Here is a 20,842-nt window from a genome sequence, read left to right on the forward strand (position 1 = left end):
GTATCCCATTTCCAGGACTAATGGGAATCTAAACTGCCCAGGCTTAATGGGGAGGGTGACATTTGCTGTTTTGGCACCTGCCTCCTCACTAAACCAAACAAGCCGGTTTTGTAGTTCTCATTTGTTTCCAGATTTACGGCCGGGGCAAAAGCCGCCTGTGTCACATCCCCAGAATCTGTGCTGTTATTTCCATATTTGTGTTCAGCTCCTGAGGCTGGGCTTTGGGTCATGCTGAGCAAAGTCTGCCTTCTGCCCTGTCTGAAAGTCTCCTTTCGCTCCCCTGCAAATGACGGCAGGACTCCTCTGCTGGTCTCCCCATCAGACTGGGGCCCGGCCCTGTACCGCTCCCACTTCTTGAGAAGTGAGTTCAGTCTGTGACAGCCACACAGTGAAAAGACCGGAAAAGTTCTCCTGGAACAAAACCTCACCAAGTTCTCGGGGTCCATGGCAGTCTGCGTAAGAGTAGTACAGTGAAAGAGCTTCCTTCTCTCATCTCCCTCTTTCATCTTCCCTAATCCCCTCCCCTCAACTTATCTTTTTTTTTCTCTCTGCCTCCAGCCCCCCTCCTCTTTCTATTCACTATCAAGAACAGCCAATTTAGCAGGCAGCCATACAGTTCCAGCAGAAGGCCCCGGGATCAGTGGCTACGGGGAATGGCACAGCCAGAAGGAGAAATCAAAGATGAAATGAGCATTTGGATCTTGCTTAAACTGAAGTTTAGCACCCTCTATGCATTACTCATGTGTGACATCGTCACCCTCTTCTCTACACTCTCCACTGAGCTACAAGAGAGCCCTGAATCCTCATGGCTTTGAAATAATTTGCACAATGACACTAATCTATCTTCAACCCTGCAAACGCCCCATACAGGGCCAAGTTCTGGTCTGGCTCAGGTACAGGTGCAGGTCAGGTCAGCATGAAACCACAATCATACCCTTCTGGCAAGACACTTCAAGGAAGTGGGTAATGATTCACATTTGGTGTTTAGCTCTGGATACCTGTACCAAATGGTCAAAATCCTAAGCAAGCAACTGGTCTTGATTGGATTGTTTAAAAATATGAATTATTGACCTCGGGCAAGTCATTAGATTTCCCTGAGCTTTGATGTTCCGTCTCCAAAACTTGGAGTCCATAATGACTTCCTTACAGGGATGCTGTGAGGACTGAATTAGTTAATATGTACATGTGGACATGCTTTGTAAACTATAAAATACTGAATGAGTATAAAAGCAATTTAAAAAGGCCGAAGTGTATTAGGCATTCACGATGTGCTTGGTATTATGCAACTGGCACTTACTTGCTCATTTAATCTTCACAGAAATCCCCATGAGGTTGATACTATTATTCCCCCTCCTTTTTTTTTTTTCATGTCAGGCGGGTAATGTGCTGACGTTGTAACAAGGTTTGAAGGAGGCACATCTCACACATGTGCCTGAACACCCAATCATCTCGCTTATGAACTACAAAAGGACCTCCCCTTTCTTAAGATGAGGAAATTCAGGACACTCAGAGAGGTGGTTACGGGAAGTCCAGAGCTGAGGTTCTAGTCTAGGCTGTCTCTTCCCTCCCACTTTGCAGGTACCCATTCCAGACTGAGGAGCAGGTAAGTCTCCTGGCTTTACGCAGAAACACAAATATTGATTTACCAACAAGTCAAATATTTTCCCCTCCTTGGAATGTTCCTAAGCTGGAGGCAGTTGGACATCTTGGGCCTCTGCTACTTCATTTACACCGGTTTTCCATTGACCTGAATGGGTGGGCCAGTGAGTATTTGCAAGGTTGGTTGGGAAGTGTTGGCTCTCAGCTTGGGATTCCTGGAACAGGTGCACTTGGGGGCCTCCTCTTGGCCTCCACCTCTGCGGATCCCAGGGCCAATCTTTTGTCTCAACCCATTTTCTCAGGAACTCATCTAAGAGAGCTACCCCCTGGCGGGAGTAAGCTACCATCTCCAAGGGCCAGCACAGAACTTCGGGAGTGCTAAATGTGGAGAGAAGGGGGTGTTAGGAGAGATCGTCCCAGAGGATTACAGTGACAGGACACTTAGCCCTCCTCACAGGCACGAGTTTGGAATAATTACCCAGGGCAGACTCTCTGAAAGAGGAGGTAAGCTGGCTAAGGCTCTTAGAAGGCAGGCCTGATGACATTGTTATGTATCAGTCCAAGGCTCAGGATGCGGCGGGGTCAGGTATTAGCTGATTATCTGATTCTGTCAGCAGAGAGCTTTCAGTGAGTCCACAGAGTCAGCCCCCAGATTTCTGCACAGAAACGCTAAGCTTAGACACCTGCAAAGGAGTCCTCGTGTGAAGTTCTGCCCCTGGAAGGTGTCCTGGGTACTTACAGTATCAGCACTGGAGGCAGATCCTGCAGCTCCGAAACACCCTCCAAGCTTCCCGTTGCCACATGATTCTGGGAGATGAGGCCACGGCAATCTGTGGCTTCCCTTGCTCCTGAACTTGAGCCTCTGATTCCCTCTCCTGTTGGAGGCTTTAACACGGTCAGTCTACAGACACCAGTTTTGGCTGTTGAAAAGCTTTCCACCTCCAACCCTGCTGGGGGTGGAAGAGAAGGACAGAAGGGGAGTGAGGAAGAGCCACTTCTGTGACAGAAATCAAAGCCAAGGCAGGCAGACATGTAGGTGGACTTGAGCGGCAATTAATTCTTTTCAATCAGGAGAGAGGCCCAAATGACAAGAGGAGGCACTAAATTTAGACATAAAGAAGAACTTACTTGGTTTTGAAGGTTAGCCAGGATACCTCTAATAATTGTGTTATAATAACTATAATTTTATTATTTACTATATTTACTGTTCTATCAACTTTTTTTTTTCTCTTCTTTTCTTTTTTCTTTTTGAGATAGAGTCTGACTGTGTCACCCAGGCTGGAGTGCAGTGGCGTGATCTCGGCTTACTACAACCTCTGCCTCCTGGGTTCAAGCAATTCTCCTGCCTCAGCCTCCAGAGTGGCTGGGATTACAGGCAAGTACCACCACGCCTGGCTAATTTTTGTATTTTTAGTAGAGACAAGGTTTCACCATGTTGGCCAGGCTGGTCTCGAACTCCTGACCTCAGATGACCTGCTCACCTTGACCTCCCAATGAACTTTTTAATATTGTGTCACTTAATCCTTCCAACTACACTATAAGAGAGGTATGATCATTAGATTTCTATTTTACATCTGAGAAAGCTGAGGTCCGGGTAATTTTTTTTTTTTTTTTTTTTTTTTGAGATGAAGTCTTGCTCTGTTGCCCAGGCTGGAGTGCAATGGTGCAATCTCAGCTCACAACAGCCTCTGCCTCCCGTATTCAAGCAATTCTTCTGCCTCAGCTTCCCAAGTAGCTGTGGTTACAGGCATGTGCCACCATGCCCGGCTAATTTTTTTTTTTTTTTTTGTATTTTTAGTAGAGACGGGGTTTTGCCATGTTGCCCAGGCTGGTCTCAAACTCCTGACCTCAAGTGATCCACCCACCTTGGCCTCCCAAAGTGGTGGGATTACAGGTGTGAGCCGCTGTGTCCAGCCAGGTCCAAATAATTGAAATAACTCATCTAAAGTCAGCAATTTGAAAGAGACAGAATCAGAATGTAGACCCAGGCAATCCGATGCCACAGTGCAGGCTCCCAACTGCTGTTTTCCAGGTGCCTCCGTAGAAAGAGTGGAGAAATGCTGGGGAGAGCTCCATCTGGCCTGGTTGGGTACACACCCGGGAGACAGAGGACTTCATGGAGGGCATTCAGGCTGTGGGGATCTGTGAATGTGGCATTGTCACTGATGTGGCTCCTTCCTTTTTTCCCTTCCCACCCAATTTCTCCATGTAGCACCCCTCCCACAAGCTAGCAGGAGGGTGGAAGTGAGGATGAAGGATCCTTGTGGGAAGCTGAGTCCAGCCCAGGATGCCTCTGCCCACTTCTGCTCTGCTCTTAGCACAGGTGCCTGGCTCCCACCTTTTGAGTTACAGGCCACTGACTTCCAAGTCAGGTCAGGAGGTCAGTCATCTTTTCCACCGATCCTCTGACCTGAGCTGAGTTATCTCGCACAAGTGGTACCCACTGGACCCCGTAGCTCTGGCCCTGCTGGAACTCCCTTGCAGCTTAGCAGGGGTTTTAAATCTGGCCCATGAGGCCTTGTCAGTTTCAAGAGCCCCCCTGACCTTTTAATAAACATTTCCTTTGTTATCAGAATTATTTCCTAATTCATTCCCTTCTGTCCCTGAAAATCTAAATCCTATTTAAGTTAATGCCCTTCATTTTCATTTATAAAGACAGATACAAAATAATTATTTCCTATCTCCGTGGTTTCCTTATCTCCCGTCCTAATAATGCCTTCAGCAGATGAACATTCCCTGTCAGTTGAAACAGTTGGAGTGTTTGTTTTTTTCACTCTTTAAAGAAGAAAAATAAAATGCTTTCTCAGGCTTTGTCTCTTCTCTTCTCCTCTCTCCTCTTTTCTCTTTCTGCCTTTCTCAGCTCTTTTCTTCTCACTATCTGCTTTTCTCCCGGGCGCCCCCTCTCCCTCTTCTGACCCCCACAGTGCCCCTTTCTCTCCCTCTCCTGCACCCTCTCCTGCTGTCCTGGCCCTTGCCCAGCCCAGTGTTGCTGGGCGCCTCTCATTTTCCTGTCCGTAGTGCAATGTCTCTGCGGCCTCACAACTGAATTTCATCAGCCCCTGAGCCTGCCTTTGAGCTCAGGTCCCCCCAGCTAGTAAAACTGGTTTGGATGAGCAGATGCAGTCTTGAAAAGAAACATTCTTTGGTTTCCTCTCATGAAAACTAGTGAGCAGAGAATTCACAGTTCCCTTCTCTGGGCGCCTCTTTGAAGTGTTTGATTGAAAGGAGAGGGGATGGAAAGGGATGGGGTGATGGGGGTTGGTAGTGGCGGGAACAAGGATTCCAGCTTTAACTAGCAACTCTGAAACCAGTGACCCAGACTTCCGGCGACCCTCTCTGTTCCTTGCCCATCTGGGTAGGGGAGATGCTGACTGATTTTTGGCTATCTGCACCAGATCCAGTCTTCCACCCTCCTCTCTTTTGTTTTCCAGTAAAACTCAACACACAATATAAATCCAGGGTTTGGGAGAAAGTCATTAATAGAAGTAGGCTGATTTTAAGGGAACTGGTTCTGTTCTCAGAAAGCAGTTGTTCAAATCCTAACCATTAGCACATGCTGAATGCCTTCTATATGCCAGCTATGTAAATGATTTCATTTACTTCTCATGAGGACCCTGTGACCTAGCAGCTACTGTTTCCCCATTGTATGGATGAGGAAACTGAGGCTCAGAAAGACTGGGAAACTTGCTCACAGCCCTCGACCAGCAGAGGTACAACCAGGCCTCGAATCCAGGTTTTGCTTCATATCCCTCACTCTCTGACATCCAGGCCTTCAAGAGAAAGGATTTCTGTCACTCCTCTGGCTTTAAAGTCTTTGTCAAGGCCAAGAAGGAACTATGAAGAACTCTTCTGTGATGGTATCTAACAGGTGGTCTCTGAGCTCTTTTATCTTTGGTAGAGAATGCAGATTACCAGGCACAAAGATTTAAAAAAACCCACAAGAGAAAAATGTTTGAAAGCATGGTGCTACAGAGAGGTCAAGGACTAATGGATGGGGAACGGAATGTACCTACATCAAGTCCCTTCATTTTATAGTCAGGGAAACTGAGGCCTAGCAAGAGCTGGGTGTCACTCCTGCCTTCCCTTGGCTCAGCAGCTAAGACTTGCTGAACCCACAAAGAGCTTTCCTTCATCATCTGGAGGGAGATATGGAAGCCACCTAGGGGTTACCCCAGAGAGGCCAGGAGACTTAGGGTAAAGAAGGGGCGTAGGATGGCCAGCAATGGCCAGAGGCTTCAGGATAAATGAGCAGTCACGAGGTAACACTTCTAGACTCCTAAACTCTGAAAGGGTAAGAGTCCCCACGGCCACAAGTCCTAAAAGAGGTACCCATTTTTGGTCAGTGGATAGGGCTGGTTAGCGAGTGCCACCTTTCTTTTGGCTCCCTGGCCTGGGGTACCTGATCAGGCCTTGGGGAGCAGGTGACCTGGTTGCTCATATCACTTGGGCTCAGTGACATGCACAGGACCTTGTAAATACGATCAATGCAATGTTTGTGCGGCTCAGGCTGGAGGGCAGGAAGGATAATGTCAGCAAGGAGGTTCTCATAGCTGGAGACTATTTGCAAAACAGTGTAAATCAAACAACTCTTTCGTAAGAGTGGGACACGGGGACCCAAAACCTTGGCAGCTGAAAGAACATCTCCCAGTTTGATGTTTGAAAGGTGATAAGAAGCCTTCCTGTCTCCTTGTCATCCTGTGATGCCACCATTAGAACCATTTTCTTGATTCTAGGAAGCACCTCTAAAAATACATATATGTAACTATTAATAGTATAGAAAAGCATGCTAAGCCATGGGTGTAACTGGTTTGATGTGGAGCCATGAAGGACTGGGGCTCCAGGGCAAGTACGGTTTGGTAGGTGTGTGAGTTGCTAGCCACGGGGCAGAGGGTGGATTTTGAAATTATCTGAGCATAAGTTCGTTCCTTCAGTGGGGAATCAGGACCTTGGAGAAGGAGAGGAATGGGAGAGGGCTTGGGGAAGGGAGAAGCAATCCTACAGTGTGTCTTTCTGCACACAAAGGAGGCATGGCTAATCTCACATTGTTTATGACCACTGCTCTGGGGTGAAGGGAGATGTTGCATAGTGCAGAGAAAAGCAAAAATGATCTGGGAATGACCAGAGCTGGGTTCTGATGCCACAGTTGTTTCTCAGAGCTTGAGTTTCTGGTCCCATAGAAAGAGGGTGTATAGTTATCAGAATTTTCCAAACCTCAATTTATTCACACACTATTTTCATAAGTTTCATCAAAGCTTCAAATATATATTTTTTCAATTGGCTTACTATTTTTTGTGTGTATGAGATGGAGTTTCACTCTTGTTGCCCAGGCTGGAGTGTAGTGGCATGATCTTGGCTCACTACAACCTCCATCTCCCGAATTCAAGCAATTCTCCTGCCTCAGCCTCCCAAGTAGCTGAGATTACAGGTGTGCACCACCACACCCAGATAATTTTGTATTTTTAGGAGAGATGGTGCTTCACCATGTTGGTCAGGCTGGTCTCGAACTCCTGACCTCAAGTGATCCACGTGCCATGGCCTCCCAAAGTGCTGGGATTACAGGTGTGAGTCACCATGCCCGGCCTCAATTGGTTGACTTTTAAAATTTGTCCTCATTCTGAACATACTAATGGGTTTGCTGTGGAAGTCATACTGTGTCCGGAATTGGTGGGTTCTTGGTCTCACTGACTTCAAGAATGAAGCCGCGGACCCTCGCGGTGAGTGTTACAGTTCTTAAAGCTGGCGTGTCCAGAGTTTTTTCCTTCTGATATTCGGATGTGTTCGAAGTTTCTTCCTTCTGGTGGGTTCGTGGTCTCGCTGGCTCAGGAGTGAAGCTGCAGACCTTCACGGTGAGTGTTACAGCTCATAAAGGCAGTGTGGAGCCAAACAGTGAGCAGCAGCAAGATTTATTGCAAAGAGAGAAGAACAAAGCTTCCACAGTGTGGAAGGGGACCCAAGTGGGTTGGCACTGCTGGCTCAGGCAGCCTGCTTTTATTCTCTTATCTGGCCCTACCCACATGCTGCTGATTGGTAGAGCCAAGTGGTCTGTTTTGACAGGGCACTGATTGGTGCGTTTACAATCCCTGAGCTAGACACAAAGGTTCCCCACCTCCCCACTAGATTAGCTAGATACAGAGTGTGGACACAAAGGTTCTCCAAGTCCCCAACAGAGTAGCTAGATACAGAGTGTCAATTGGTGCATTCACAAACCCTGAGCTAGACACAGGGTGCTGATTGGTGTGTTTACAAACCTTGAGCTACATACAGAGTGCCTATTGGTGTATTTACAATCCCTTAGCTAGACATAAAAGTTCTCCATGTCCCCACCAGAGCAGCTAAATACAGATTGTGGATTGGTGCATTCACAAACCCTGAGCTAGACACAGGGTGCTTGCTGATTGGTGTGTTTACAAACCTTGAGCTAGAGACAGAGTGCTGATTGGTGTATTTACAATCCCTTAGCTAGACATAAACGTTCTCCAAGTTCCCACTAGACTCAGGAGCCCAGCTGGCTTCACCCAGTGGATCTCGCACTGGGGCTGCAGGTGGAGCTGCCTGCCAGTCCTGCGCTGTGTGCCCACACTCCTCAGCCCTTGCGTGGTCGATGGGACTGGGCACGTGGAGCAGGGGACGGCGCTCGTCAGGGAGGCTCCGGCTGCACAGGAGCCCACAGAGGGTGGGGGGAGGCTCAGGCATGGCGGGCTGCAGGTCCCGAGCCCTGCCCCACGGGAAGGCAGCTAAGGCCCGGAGAGAAATCCAGCGCAGCGCCTGTGGGCCGGCACTGCTGGGGGACCCAGCCCACCCTCCGCAGCCGCTGGCCCGGGTGCTAAGCTCCTCATTGCCCGGGGCCGGCAGGGCTGACCGGCTGCTCCGAGTGCAGGGCCTGTCAAGCCCACGCCCACCCGGAACTCCAGCTGGCCCGCAAGCGCCGTGCGCAGTCCCGGTTCCCGCTCACGCGCAGTCTCCCTCCACACCTCCCTGCAAGCTGAGGGAACCAGCTCCGGCCTTGACCAGCCCAGAAAGGGGCTCCCACAGTGCAGCGGCGGGCTGAAGGGCTCCTCAAGTGCCGCCAAAGTGGGAGCCCAGGCAGAAGAGGCACGGAGAGCGAGCGAGGGCCCACGCCGTCACCTCTCAATACTTTCTCTAATGTATATTGAAACAAACTATTAAGTTCATTTAAGGCCCATCTGTGGGCCACCTAAAATTCCCTTTTGTGTTACCCATTCAGGAACTCTGGGCCAAGTGATCGTGGTCCACTCCTCCCCCCATCTCTGTGATTCTATGGCGTTTTACACAGGGGAATACCTTCCTTTTCCTTTCTAAATGGAGGACAGGATTTGCAGAAGCTCTGAGTCCCTACTGGGAAAGAGAAAAAGATCCGCATGTTTCACGGGCGCTGAAGCCAGATTCTGAGAGGAATGACAAAGTCATTGCTAATTGCAGCCAATTACTCTATCGGGTGGTACTGGTAGGGAAAATGACTTTAAGTCTAGAGTTGCCTTGGAAAGAATTACCATACTGGTAAGTAATTTTGACTCGAGTAATTTTTAATGCTAAAATTTGCTACAAGTACTTTGAGAATTAAAAAAAAAAAAGAAGGCCATGCCTTCATTAGAGCATAATAAGGCAGTTTTGTAATTAATAAGCTAAGCTACTAGTCACACCTGTAATTTGGGGTATGAAGATAAACGTTTACTATGTATTCTTTGTTTCTCCTTTTTCTGAAGAGTGGAATTATTTTCTTTCAGTTTCCCAGGGCCTGAGAAAACCCAGTGGAAGGTGCCATAGGTTTTCCAGGAGACCTTACTTTCTCTTCATCCCTTAGACTAAAGGCACAGACATCCACTGAAAAGGAATGAGACCGTGTGTCTTCAGCTGGGGCTTCTAATTCCTCCTGTGTCTTCTCCTAGCCATGAGAGAGTGGCTGGTTTCTTCTGTTTTCTCTGTGCCTCAGTTTCATCATCTATAAAATGAATATGAAGTGAAATGGCCTGCCTGAACACTGTGTGTGTGTGTGTATGTGTGTGTTTGTGTGTGTGTAAACTCTAAGCTGCTGCTACACTTTTTTTTTTTTTTTGAGACGGAGTCTTGCTCTGTCGCCTAGGCTGGAGTGCAGTGGGGCCATCTTGGCTCACTGCAACCTCCACCCCCTGGGTTCAAGCAGTCCTCCTATCTCAGCCTCCTGAGTAGCTAGGATTACAGGCTCGGGCCCACACGCCTGGCTAATTTTTGTATTTTTAGTAGAAATGGGGTTTTGCCATGTTGGCCAGGATGGTCTTGAACTCCTGACCTCAGATGATCTGCCCACCTGGGCCTCCCAAAGTCTGGGATTACAGGTGAGAGCCACCGCGCCTGACTGCTGCTAAGTCTTTAAGCAAATACAGACATGATATATAATTTAATGAGTTTATCATTTTATTTATTCTCACTCATTAAGTACCTAGTAAACACTATCACTTAGTCCTTCAGTCCATCCATCTATCCAGTGATTCACATTTTCAACAAATATTTATCAAGTATCACTTATGTGCTGGATGCTGAAGGCGATACAAAAGAAGTGTAAGGGAGAGTTCCTGCCCTCCAAGACCTTATGACTTTTTTTAAAAATAAAAAACGATGTTGGCATATGATAGTTAACTAGCAACATGATTTAGCAGGAGCCAATTACACCATGAATGATGCAGAGGATAAACATTCTAAGAAGTAACTGTTTTATATTATATAGTTTCAAATAGCTAGAAGGATGTTGAATGTTCCCAAGACAAAGAAGTAATACATGTTCAAGATGATGGGTATGCTAATTACCCTGATCACTATACATTACATATATATCTATCAAAACATCATTATGTGTGCCGTGAATATGTACAATGATTATATGTCAATTAAAAAAAAGAAAAAACAAGGGAAAAGAAAAAATCCTTTGAAAAATAATTTAGAGAAGGAGAGAAAGATGTTTGTAGGGGGATAGATTAAGAAACAATTGGGCAAGAGGAGACTTGAGCAGGGTATTGAAGGATGAATTCCATTTGTGTTGGAAGAGAAAATGATAAAGGTTAAGAATTGGGCATTTTCAGCCGGGCGCAGTGGCTCACTCTTGTAATCCCAGCACTTTGGGAGGCTGAGGCGGGTGGATCACCTGAGGTCAGGAGTTCGAGACTAGACTGACCAGTATGGTAAAATCCTGTCTCTACTGAAAAATACAAAAATTAGCAAGGTATGGCGGCAAGCACCTGTAATCCCACCTACTCGGGAGGCTGAGGTAGGAGAATCGCTTGAACCTGGGAGATGGAGGTTGCAGTGAGCTGAGATCGCTCCATTGCACTCCAGCCTGGGCAACAAGTGAAACTCCGTCTCAAAAAAAATTTTTTTTTTGTTTTTTTTTTGCATTTTCGATAGAGTATCAGCTCTGCCATCTACTTGCTGTGGGACTTTTGGCAAAACTGTTAACCTCTCTTATCCTCAATGCTTTCTTCTGTAGAATGGGAGTTGGCCTGGTTGCTATAAAACTTTATGATCCAGTGAAAAGATAATCTTGACAAGGGAAGAGCATGAGTCATTTCAGTACAGAGGCAGGGGAAAGACAATGACCTTCAAATGACCTTTCCTAATATGCCCAGAGTGACTGTTCTGCATCAGGAAGCATGGGCTATGTTTGAATTGAGGGCCATAGCCTGGAGGTCTGATCCGAATTCCCTTTCCCTGGACTGGAAGAAACACAGTCTCACTATCTTGCCAACAACTGCCTGTGGCAAATTCAGTACCCGGCTTGATGCAGCATTTGGAGGAAATTTTTCCATGAAAACAAAAGTTTTTGCTTAATTATTCAGCACACTCATGCATTTAAAAATACTGTCCACTCTCTAACTAGCTGTCTTTTTAATAAAGCTTCTTGTCTCCCGAGGAGCTCGGCTCCCATTGTCTAAGGCTTCTTTATAAAGAACTCTGAGCCAGGCATAATCCCAGCTGTCCCTGGGTTTAGAGTGAAGCTTCCCCAGGCAGAATGAGGTGTCTGAACTGCTTTTCCACAGAGATATGAGGAAAGCACATCTAAGCTCCCTAGGGGCTGGTGTAGGCAGAGTGTGGATGGCCATTAGACAGTGAGACAAGGTCATTTGCCCCTAGTGTGGCTGGTGAGTTTAAGGGGATCAGAAAAGTCTTTCTCCATACTGTTTCTTCATCCAATTTTATTTATCCATTCATCTGACATCTACTCATCTGGCCATCCATCCAACACATATTCATTGCCTACTGTGTACCCAACACTGTTCTATGTCCTGAGACCATCTGTACAGAGAAGAATCAATGTAGAATAATTTTCAGAGGAAACTGGGAATTTTTCTAATGGCCTCGAGGAGACCTTGCAGTTTTTGCCTTTCCCCAATTTATTATCTGATTTCTTTGGAACTTGCTTGATGCATGGCATTTGGGAGACCTGGCTCCACTGATAGAGATTATCTCATCACGAGGAGGGGTGTCAGACCTCAGCTCCCAGAGGGCAGAAACGTGTTTGTCTTGCTGACTTCATGCACAGTTCAGCCCAGCACTAGCTCAGCAGAAGGTGGATAACTGAAGGATCTGGATGGTTAAATGCTATTTATCAAAACAGCAGCCCACTTAGATACCAGAGTTGCCGCATTTAATGCAGTTACCAACCTACGTGTGTCCCCTTAATATTCTAGCCTACTTCCCCAGTCTCCTTGCTGAAGATGCCAGGAACAGCAACATCAAAGAAAGAGAAAGTGCCTGAAGTTGGAATAGTGAGTCATTCTGGAGTGAAGCCAGCGAATTGGGAGGGGCTGTCACTTTGCCCATGATCCTGCCAGAGGGTCTTTCTGCCACCATTTACCTTTTCTGAGGTGCTGACTTCTTTCTAGCAGGGGTGGAGACGTGGGTTGGGTGGTGATGGTTTGAGGAATGGAGTTTGCAGTCATCTCCAACTCTGGGCCACAGAAGGCAGTTCAGGCTTACCAATCATTTGATTTCCACAGCTAAATAGAGGACAGTGAGAGGAAAGTAGCATTCAGAAAGAATTTAGGTAGACATTTGGGAGGACTTCGTGACTCTAAGGTCCCAAAGAGACTGAAAAGTTAATGAATTAGCCATGGCCATTGGTTTCTTCATCTGTTAAACTGGGATAAATTCCTATCTTGAAGGTGGCTATAATGACAGGATTTAAAGAGATAATGTCTCTGAGGGCCCCAAGCACAGTGGTTGGCACATAATAAGCACTTAATCCTTATTGAATCTCGAATTTGAATATGATTCCTGGAGAGGAAAGAGAGGCTTCTTAGAGAAGGCAGCCTCTAAGCTGGACCATGTACATTGCTAAGAATATTTTGGCCAATAGGATACTGCTTTTTAAGGATTTCCCCCATGGACAGTCCATCTTGCAAATGACTCTTCTGATATTGACTTTAAAAATAAAATTGTTATCCTGAGCCTCTTTTGGAAACATAAAAAACAAAGTGCAAAGAGATCACTGCCGTTCTCAGATTCTGTGATTTGCCCAAACCAAGAGTCAGAAGGTCTCCAGAGCCATTGGCACTGAGATCTGAACATAAGCTATGGTTTCTGAGCAGGTAGGAGAAAATAAAACTCCAGTATTTTGTCAATAAGTGCCTTAACTCGGTATTGCTAAGCTTATTATTTCCAATTCCCTCTTCTTTTCTTACATCAAAAGTTAAGAGTAGGGATTCTCTACTTTGTCCCACTAAAGACAATAGAGTAGATAATAGGATGGCATTACAGCAGTGCAGATTTATAGTAGACATTGGCAAGAACTTTGAGATAGGAAAGAAGGGATTAAAATTGGACTGGATAGCCAGAGCTAGCCTGAGATTCCTTTTCAGACATCTTCGAGAATGGGAGAGGCTACTGTTTACCTAACACAGGTGCCTCATAAGATTGCCTTGTAAGATTTCTTCCAGATCCAAGATTCTCCAGAGACAAGGCTGAGAAACAGTTGTCATGCTTAACTTCAGAAGCTGCTGAGCGTGGCCAGGGTCAGAAGCGGTCCCTTCAGAGGGACCTATGTTTTGTTTCTGCTGCCATTTGGTAAAGGGAGTCACCAGACTGGGAGAATCGTTTGACAAGTGAGGTCAGAGAAATGGCAATTGTCGATCCCAGGTGGCGAGAAAGCCTCCCAGTGAAGGTAAACAGAAGTGGAGATAGATCAAGGGGTGAGGGGTCAGTCCATTAGAAGGCTGACAAGGCCAGCTGTCTTCTGGAGTGTCTGGAGGGAGGGATGCTGATGTGATTGACCTCAGTCTTGGGATGGGAGCAGGAGCGGGGGAAAGGACGTGAGTAGCAGGATGGAGGAAGGAGACCACAGCAAGAGTGAGAAAGGGGCATCTCTAGCCCAGTTTCTGCACATGGATACTGCTAGCTTTGGGCAGTTTAGCTTTGTGCTGCAGTTGTGCCAAGTGGAGTTGAGAGGTTGGCTAAAAAAAAAAACCCAAAAAACCTCTTACTCATTTGCATGTGATATTTGCATCTCATTTGCATATATTCACTTAATGTCAGATGTGCACAACTTTCCAGCTTCTGCTTTTTCGCCTCCCCAACCTCCCACCTTGTGCCTTCATCTTCCTTTCTCAACACCTCTTCCTCACCCCATGAGTTTTTTCTCCTTATTGTGTTCTCTTCTTCCTACAAAGTAGTATGAAGAGCACAGCTTTGCTTCCGGGTAGAACTGCACTTTTGTCCAGGCTCCTCCATGTATCTGTCTTTTGGTCCTCGACAAACCTGTGGTCTCTCATATGCTCATCTGTAAAATGGGAACAATAATATCTATGTCTCAGAGTTGTTGTAAAGAATAAACTAAATAAAATTAGCATAAAGCACCTGGCCCTGCAGTAGGAACTTGACAAGTTGTGCCAGTTCTGGTCCCAGCTCTCTCTTCATGCCTTCTATGTCAATTTAGGGAAACTGCGGCACTGGAGTTGGTGTTTTCCTTGGAACTGATGGATAAGCAAGTTGATTCTTTAAATCGTCATCTTTCTTGGTCATGTGTCCAAGCTGCATTTACAACCAGGGGAAGGGCAGGAGAAACAGTGTGAACGACAGTGTTCCTTTTGGACATCTTCCAGTGTCCTCTAACTGAGGGCTTTTCTCATTCCTCTTCCCCAGTGTCTGAAGCCTGAGGATGCCCTGGTTCCTAATCCCAGGGCAGGGCAGACTGCTTTCTCTGCAGCCTCCCAGCTTCACAGCAGCCTGATCTCCAAAGCCTGGGGCACATCCCCAAATCCCTGGCTCCACCGCTGTCCCTGATGAAGATGCCTGGGTCAGCTTCCAAGAACCTCTTGCTTCTCTATCCAAACAGCATCCTGGCATCTCGCCAGGCACTGGCTTCAGAGTTTGTATTTTGGGAGATGTATAGCAAGGAGAAAATCGTTAAATCTCCACTCTGCATCCTGAAAAGTAACTTCTGTGAAACTCTCCTTCCATCTCCTCATCAATTTCAGTCAGCTGTTTTTGTTTTCTCTTTTTCTCTGAAGCAAGGGCAAGGAGTTGTATTGTAAAATGATAGTAGCTGATGCTAGAGCAGCATTTACTATGTGCCACTTACTGTTCTAAGCACTCTATGTATATGATTTCATATAATTCTCATGACAGTCTTATGAAGTAGATATCCCCATTTTACAGATGAGACTAAGAAGTTTAAAAACTTGTCCAAGGTTTTACAGCTAGGAAGGACAGAGACAGAATTTTAATCTAGCCAGTCAGCTCCAAAATCGATTTTCTTAACCACTTGTCACAGTGGATTAACACAGGGAAGATGTGTCCGGAATGAAAAGTAATGAAGGTTTCCAAGTTTGGGATAAGAAATAACAGAGTCATGTTGTAGTAAGCGGGATTAGGTGAGACATCAGGTAGAACTTTCTACTTATAAGAATTGATAGCAGGGCTAGTAGCATCGTATGATACCCTGGTAGCAAATGGTGGCTCTCTTAGAGTCTGCAAAAACCACATGTTCCTCTGTGTGGAGGAAAGGCGATATCTACAGGTGAGGAGCTGGAACTGGGAAGAGGGTTAAAGACTTCTGGAAAGTGATCAGAGAATCGATCCTCAATCAATATTTGTTGAGTATTATGAATAGGGTACTTAAATAGGAATTTGCTGAGATTTTTTTCTGGGCAGGGCCTTATGCCAGACACCAACGAAGGATGAGCCAGGTCACCTCCTTGGGCTCTTTCCAGGTTCAGAAGACCTTAAAGCCTCATAGTATGGGCAGGGGAGGGCAGATTTATGGCCTCTACTTTTCCCTCTTGCTTCTGCTATGTGTGGTCCAGATCTCAGTCTATGCCTTCTCAGGTCCAGGAGCCCTTGCCCCTGGACTGGGACAGCCCCACAATCTCTGGACTCAATCCAGACTTGGTTCCAGGCCTCCTTCCCAAGTGGGCTTGAGTAGAACAACGTCCCTTATCAGCAGGTCTGTGAGGCTGTCTTCCTCATTTCCCTCTAAAGGCTCATTTGAACCTTATCTACCCAGTTTTTAAGAGCCTTTAGTTTCAGTTCTTTTTGACATATCATCTGGTCATCAATTTATAGGAGAGTCATTTCATCACTTAGTTATTGGTTCATTTATTCTCCAAACAGTTATTAATAGTCTCATATATGACAAACCTTGTGCTTAAGCCCAGGGATGTAGAGATCAAAGAGTTCTGTCTGTTCTGCTCTCAAGGGTCCACTGTCTAGTGGCAGAGACAGACAACTTCAGAACAGGTTGTACTATGTCCCCCAAATCATACTGTCTTAGGGGGACAATCTAGATAATCTGTCTCCTGATCAGGGCCCCCTACTGATCCTGTATTTTTTAGTGTGGCTACATTTGCCATCCATGGTACCAATTAATTAATTAATTGCTTTTTATTTTATATTCTGGGAGTTTTGGTGTTTTGCAGGGGAAATGCAAATGTATGCAAATCAGCACACAAATTTATGCAAAGACAACATGGAAATGTGTCCCAAGATTTCCTGGGAAAAAAAAATCTGGAGGCCTCAGTCAGTCCCTCAGCAGGCTGCCTGTTCCCAGGCCTGTCCTGTCTTCCCTTTTGTTTGGGTTCTTAATCTGTGCTGGGCTCCCTGCCTGGCCACTCTGAGGTCAGTAATGCAGGTGGGCAGGTGGCAGCCTGGCCATCCATTATCCTGAAACCTCTCAGCTTCCCAAGCCACCAGAAAACTCCCTCACTCCCTATAATCGGCTTTCATTTGAAACAATCAAGAGATTTCCTACCACTTTCCCTATGACCAGGTTTCGGAAAACACCCAGATGGTGAGTTTCAGGTTTGGAGCTTGACTTGGACAAAGGGACTTAATAGAGGAGGTTGGCAGTGTCTGCTTGTGGTTATTGAAAAATAAATCCAGACCAATTCAGTGAGCATCTTCTGTGTGCACAGCCTTGGTTCCCCAGAGAGATGGGAGACAACCGCAAGGGCTGGGGAAGCGAGGGCTGGGAGGATGGCAGAAACTCTGTGGCTCTGCAAGGTAAGGCTGCCCAGCAGGTGTCATGGTGATAAACAGCCTGTCTCCTGCTCTGGACAGGAAACCTCATGGAAGCTGTGTGGTGGAAGGAGGGGCTGTAAGGACAGAGGCTGACAGAGAGGGCACGAGAAGGGGATCAGCCTCATCAACCTGCAGGGTGTCATCATTGGGTAGTCCACGGCTTTGCAGAGTCAGAGAGCAAGGGGAGCAGGGCAAAGCTGGGGCCTCCATTGGAGAGGAAATGACAGCAGGAGGAAAGGCTGACCTGAGGGAGGAGCTGGCTACCTGCTTCCAGAGCCTCCTCTGGCCAGCAGAGCACTGTGTCCAGGGCTGCACTTAGGCGTATGGTACACAGGCACCATCGAGTTGCCAAGTGTGGCCAGTCCCTCATAAAACGTGGAAGCTGAAGGCTGCCTGAGAGATTTGATTTAGGCTGGATGTAAAGAACTTCCGGAGGGTGGGCGTTGTGAGATACCAGAACAGGTGACTAAGAGAGGATGCAAAATCTCCTTCCCTTGGAGAGTCGTTGAAACATTTGAAATCCATTTGTTGTGTGGGAGAGGAGGCACAGTTCTGTCTGGAGGCAGAGGGATGGACTAGATGACTTCTGGGAGTTCACAGAGACTAAGGATAGATCTCCCCAAGTAGGTGCACAGCATCAATCTGCCTGCTCATGTGCAGCCCTGTCCAAAGATCCCTTGTTTGGTGTTTCTTGCTCTCCTTCCCTCCCTCCTTCTGATGAGAGTCTCAACAGATCACGGGTCAAGCCATCCCCTCCAGGATGAAATGGAGCTCTGTTTCATCGGGCCACTCATGCCCTCTCCCTTCCCTTGTGGATGCAGAGCTTCTCCACATCTTTGGGGGAGTTCCCCTCCAGGCCAGCAGCGCTGGGCAGCCTCGTTGCCATTCCAGCCAGAGCCTGGAGCTCAGCCCTCTGGAGGGGCACAGGGCAGCGTTCTGGCAAGCAAGCATGTCAGAGCAGCTCTGGCGTTTCCCTAGAACAATTCAAATTGCTTTTTTTACACCTCACTGCACTATGCCAACCCTGATTCACATTATTTGTGCACTCGCTAAGTGTACATTATCTGATCCGTCACCCTGTAAAACGCTGCAAGAAGAATCCGTGGCTCCTGTCTGCTGCTGACTGTGGGTCAGGCACAGAAGTCTCTGCACAAATATTTTTGCAAAATGGGACAGATGGAATAAACCCAAAGCCACCTTCAACAATAGCCCACCATGGCTGTGAGCTGGGAGAGAAAGTCCATGCCTCCTGCCCCAGGAACTCAGGTTCTCTTGGAAAAGACAGTTCAACCAGAAAGCTCCAGCACCTTTTCTTCCCATGGCCTCCTTTCTTTGTCACATTATTTAACAGGAAGAGACAAGCAGGAGGGGTAACAAGTCTTTGAACCCAGCTATGCAGATTTCCTCTGACTGACGCCAAGGGTCTGGAGAGAGCTGGAGGCAAGAAGGAGGTGGGATTGAGAGAGAGCAGGAGGGATGATACTCTGTCCTGTGAATATCTCAGCTTCTCTAGGGGTGAATAGGGCTCCCTGTTCTGCTCTGCCCAAGGTACTCTGTAAATTGATCAAAGACCCTGGAATCCTTCCATTCTGGGTCAGCTGGGAGCTCTGCTAACTGGCAGCTCCCCATACCAAACCCTAGAAATAGCTTATCTGTAGGAAGCCCAAGTTTTCTAAAGTTATTAGAAAATTGCTGGCTCTTACTTTTGACCAGATATCATTCTGCCCTTCTGCTTCTCTCTTCTATAAATCTGGGTAAATGGGACACTTTTGTTCTTAGAGATCTCACTCTATCCCAAATGGTCACTGAAATATTGACAATTCATCCCATTGAAGATCAGGGGCTTACTTCTAAATGGGAACTGCCAGGATCTTCTGCAGGTTGGATGAAAGCCTCTGTCCAGATTTGAAAGTGGATCCCACATTCTGCAGGGAGAGCTTCAGATTCATCCTCACGTTGAAGACAAATGACTCTCCCTGCAAGCGTCCAGGTTTCCTGCACCATCTTAACTCTGTGTTTAATTTGCTGCATGTGTATGGAGAACACACAGGGTACACGAGTCTATCCCAGGGCCTGTGGATTGGAGAAAGTAGAACATGAAAAAGACCCGGTCCCTGCCCTGGGGTTGCTTATGATCTGGTTGGGTTGACAAATAGCTCTCTTTCCCAGCTGTTCCTGATTTGGTTCCAGCCTCAGGGCTCCTGAAGGGCATTTTGCAGCAGTGAAGCCCAGGGGTCGCCCAGCTGAGAACCACATTTCCTTTCTTTTGGCAGGAGCCGGCAGCTTCCACATGGGAGCTCAAATCTCAATGAAAACAAGAAATCTGATGCCTCACTGACAACTCATTTTCTCAACCTTCATTCTGGGGAAAGGCGACTTTGTGTTCCAGCTGCCATATTGTAGCTGCAACCCCTGATGCACCATCAATTAAAAACAGCAATAATTATGCATGGGAAAAAGCCACAGATAATAGGCTTCCATTAGATTAAGTAGTTATATGAATAAAAAAAATACAACCTATACTTCGGCTAATTAAACCCACTCACCATCTGATTAAGATGTGTTGTGAGACCATGGAAAACTACCAACCACTAACTGTAAGTAATCCGGCACAGATGGGAATTAATAGTACATTCCCTGGTTTAGAGATAATGGATCTCCATAGAGGTTGATCAGAATCATTAATAAGCGTCGACAGGATGGACAGTACAAAACAGCTGGTGCCTAATGTTGGGGTGGAGCAGGCCATGTTCTTAATTCCACTCCACCTACTGAGATGAGCCGGAAGAGGGATAGATGTGCTGAGACGCCATCAGAGCTGAGGTTCTACTGGAGTTCTGGACTTGCTGCCTGGGCTCAAGGGAGCTGAAAAGGAATCGGGACCCAACCAAAGGGTGAGAGTTGGCCCCACTGCTCGTCTTTGCAAGGATCTACTCCAAGGGTAGCTAGAACCAAAGCTTCCGCTCTCCGGGAAGGCAGCCTGCCCGTTACCCAGAGAGGCTCTCTCCTAGGGGCGTGGCTTGGGTTACCATGGGAACCAGGCCTGGTTGACATAGCCCAGGGCTGCTGTTTTGGGGACTGAGAATTCAGGGCTAGTCCCAGAATTAACGCCTGGGAGTAGCAGCTGTGGGGAGAGATACGAGCGTGTCCGCTGCGTGGGGAGTGCGGAGGGGATCCGAGGGAGGTGGCCGGCCAGAGCGCCCTAGGACAGAGTGTGCCCAATGTCCGTTTAGAGCTACTCTCCAGCCTCCAGCTTCTGTCCTTAGGAGCAGCTGCGAGGAGAGCACCCGGGCCCTGCCTTCTAATTACCACTAATTAGGTAAATGCGGAGACGCCTCTCTCTCCCTCCCCCGACCTACAAAGGCAACTGAGAGACACACAGAGAGGTCACACACAGCCGTTTCCAAATGGAGACAGGCAAGGGTGATGTGGCCTGAATACCAAGCAGCCGCTGCCCAGGGGAAGGGGAGCGGGGACAGGGCAGGAGGCTTCTGAGCGTGTGGCCCCTAGCTAGGGAGGCACCGAGGCGGGAGAGGGAGCCCAGGCCACTTTCCCAGCCTGGGTTCCTGGCTGCCCCGCCTTGACTGTGCAGGGGTGTCTGGTTGAGGAGGGAAGTCCTAGATCAGTCCCCAGTCCCAGTCCTCGGAGGGTTTGCTCCTTCTGGAAGTCCTTGGCTCAGGATCCTTGGACTTGTCTGTGGGTTTGGTTCTTCTCCTGGTTGTCTGGATGGGAGGGGAGG

General features: G+C 47.3%; 1 long non-coding RNA gene and 1 other non-coding gene across 2 annotated transcripts; both read right to left on the reverse strand.

Annotated features, from left to right (window-relative positions):
- Positions 1-1,368: 1,368 nt before the first annotated feature.
- LOC115936395 (small nucleolar RNA U13) lies at positions 1,369-1,472 on the reverse strand. Its single transcript, XR_004071885.1, has one exon. It is a non-coding gene; the product is annotated as a small nucleolar RNA U13 (small nucleolar RNA).
- Positions 1,473-12,266: 10,794 nt separating this feature from the next.
- On the reverse strand, positions 12,267-20,036 carry LOC109028781 (uncharacterized). The gene is made up of 3 exons (XR_002007758.3): positions 19,650-20,036; positions 18,952-19,176; positions 12,267-12,587 (listed from the first exon to the last, which is right to left on the reverse strand). It is a non-coding gene; the product is annotated as an uncharacterized lncRNA (long non-coding RNA).
- Positions 20,037-20,842: the final 806 nt, after the last annotated feature.

Source organism: Gorilla gorilla, chromosome 9 (genome assembly GCF_029281585.2).
Source record: "Gorilla gorilla gorilla isolate KB3781 chromosome 9, NHGRI_mGorGor1-v2.1_pri, whole genome shotgun sequence".
NCBI lineage: Eukaryota > Metazoa > Chordata > Mammalia > Primates > Hominidae > Gorilla > Gorilla gorilla.